At 38.6% G+C, this 3079-nt stretch overlaps 1 long non-coding RNA gene across 1 annotated transcript; it reads left to right on the top strand.

Moving 5' to 3' along the window:
- Nucleotides 1-540: 540 nt before the first annotated feature.
- On the top strand, nt 541-1665 carry LOC309694852. Its single transcript, XR_014272969.1, has 3 exons — nt 541-715; nt 799-879; nt 1474-1665. It is a non-coding gene; the product is annotated as an uncharacterized lncRNA (long non-coding RNA).
- Nucleotides 1666-3079: the final 1414 nt, after the last annotated feature.

Raw genomic sequence — 3079 nt, 5'->3', positions numbered from 1 at the left:
CCATTCGGATTTGGCAGTAGGACTTTCAGAGTTTGAACAAAAACTTTGTCTGCATTTCCACAGCATCAAAATTAGAGGGAAAAGAAACAGAAAAGTTCTTATCCTCTTAACACCAGACATGCTGTCCTCAACAGAAGCCTTGGTTTCACATCGGCGGGCCTGTGGTGTGTCTGATGAAAATCCCTTTTTCTTCTCTAGACCTAAAGCAGACACTCACTTTAGGGGATCGAATGCCATCAGACAGAAACATTGTCCTCAACTAAGTTGAGAAAGCATGTGTCCATCTCATTGTCCTGAGAGACAATGAGATGGACATCCTCGCAATTTTTCTAGGCCATGATATAATAGTCCATAGGGAGTACTATAGACTGCCTGAAGGAACACTTGAGTTGGCTAAAGTCAGCAAAGTGCTCATTGCTTTAGAACAGGAGTAGGGAACTACAGGCCTCGAGAGCCGGTGTCCTGCAGGTTTTAGATGTGTCCTTGATCCAACACAGCTGATTTAAATGGCTAAATTACCTCCTCAGCATGTCTTGCAGTTCTCTAGAGGCATGGTAATGAACTAATCATTTGATTCAAGTGTGTTGACGCAGGGTGAGATCTAAAACCTGCAGGACACCGGCTTTCGAGGCCTGGAGTTCCCTACCCCTAGAACAAGGCAGACTGTAAGACTTCAAGGGAATGAGCCTCGGTCAAATCCAAATGAATCCCAATAGTAAACAAAATATTCTTATTTATGTATTTATTTTAGAGTAAATGTCTTTTGTGCTATGTGTTTTTCTTATCACTGCTTTTCAGAAGAAATGCAGAAATATGTGAACAGTGATCTTTCAGAGACAGATGTATCATTGGACTCATCTTTCAGTTCCTCAACATCGAGTAGGCGACGCATTTAACTGTTTTTAGCATCCAGCCATTTACTGTATATAAAAATAGATGACATGATAATTTTTAAACTTGCAGCTTAAATGTGGAATCTTATGGTGGCAGACTGTTAACAGAGGGGACAAACTAAAACCTCAAAGTACATGCCAAATAAATTGTTCTGATAGAGTTTCTCTCATTTTACTTACTTCTTATCATGCGAATGTATGTTCAATTGTTAAATTTTCTGATCAGTTTGCTTTGAAGTGTACTTCAATGTTATAAAAAGGCTGTGAGCTGTCATTATTGACAGCTGATTTCAGTTCGTTTCTGGCAGGTGGATGGACAAGAACTATATCCCTTGCTGCACTGCCCCATCACTATTGTGCAGACTCTTGATCCAAATGACAAGTAACAGATGTCTGTGCTTGTTTTTTTTTCTTTAATCTTATCATTTGAATAGTGCAAAGACGTGGAGACATGCCATTCATCTTTACATACAGCTACTGTAATACGTCTCACAAAAAATACGTTGCGTAGTGTGAAGGCTGAATAGGCACTGAGGTCAACCATATACCATTACTGACTTTGTCTTCTTTTTTGTCAAAGGATCCCAAAGATCGAAAAGTCAGCCAACCACAGATGAGTTTGATGAAACACCCACAGGTATCCAGCAGACTAACTAGATGGTACCTGTTTTTATTCTTTTGTGGTTTTTAAAAACACAGAAATTAAAAAAAGGATCCTTAACACCTGAGAGAATAATGGAGACTGGGTCTGACATTGATGACCCTAAAGCGGGTACTTCTCACACCTACCGCACACCCTGTTGCGTCTCAGGTACCTGTCTTAATTAAGCCTCTAAGCAAGGTTCACAAAAACCTAAAGAAAATTTACAGAATTTTGATTCTGTGCTATCTCAATTTGGAACAGGAACTAAAACAAAGGAAACTGAATCTGACACTGATGGCATTAAAATTAGTGATGGGTCGTTCGCGAACGAAATGGCTCTTAGAGCCGACTCTTTGACGTGAACGACGCGAGCTGTCACGTGGGTTTTTTTTCTCCCCCCTTTCTCTCACCCTCTCTCTCGCACTTTTTTCCGCTTCACTCAGCACGCAAGCCTTGTGCTTTACGCTGGGCAGAGGGGGAGGGGCGGTAGTTACACTCAGTAGCACAGGAACAGAGCCAGAGAGAGAGAAAGACAGGCAGGGACAACAACATTAGAAAGGTATAGTAATCATCCACAACTATTTTCGGTTGCAGATGATAAAGGATTCAGAAAGTTTATTCATGCAGGTCCATATAACAGAGAATGTGCATCTTCTGTTTGTTTTCATATTATAATTTATATTTAATTGTGTTGTGGTTTGCAGTGTTTTGTGTTCTTTTCACTTTAAATTTGTAAAAGGAAAAAGCTGAAAATTTAAATAGTTAAAAGTTGAAATGTGAATAGTTGATTTTTGTATTATATGATTTATTTATTACATTTTATGTGGAGTGAATAAATAAAAGTATATTTACGGTGGCCCCTAGAGACAAAGCACATACAAACTTCAAATCACGTACAAACTCCGAAGCACGTAAAAACACAGAAGCATATAAAAACTCAGAAGCACATAAAAACTCAAAACACGTACAAAAGACAGCAGAAGTGCTCCAGGATGCTGGGCGCAGTGTTGAGCCTTTGTTATCTTGTGGCTACACAAGCCAGCAAGTACCAACGACCGGATTTGGTGTGTGGTAGTAACAGGTAAATGAACTTTTTTTAAAATTATTTGAATATATATGAGTGCCTGTGTATAAATACACAAACAATACACACATGCTTTCAATTGTGTAATTTAAGTGATCTAGTAGCTCTGCTTTGGAAGTTCAGTTCATGCTAGAATTGTGTTTTGGAGTTTGTACGTGTTTTGTCTCTAGGGGCCACCGCATATATTTATATATAAACATATATAAATAAAACCACTTTTTTTTACGTTAGTAATTCCTTTTGTGCATAATTTTATATTATTGTTAATAATAAATTAATTAAAGCAACAAAACAACCCGAAGAGCCGGTTCGGAGCCGAAAGAGCCGGCTCTTTTTAGTGAGCCGAACCGAAAGAGCCGGATCTGTAAAAAGAGCCGGAAATCCCATCACTAATTAAAATGGGTAATTTGCAAAAAAACTACAAAACTTTAAGTTTTTGCCCCCCTTTCTTTTTCTAAA

The sequence above is a fragment of the Aulonocara stuartgranti genome (genome assembly GCF_965226115.1).
Source record: "Aulonocara stuartgranti genome assembly, chromosome: 19".
NCBI classification, from domain to species: Eukaryota; Metazoa; Chordata; class Actinopteri; order Cichliformes; family Cichlidae; genus Aulonocara; species Aulonocara stuartgranti.
The sequence above is the reverse complement of the archived record's forward strand: the minus strand, read 5'-3'. Positions and strand labels throughout refer to the sequence as shown.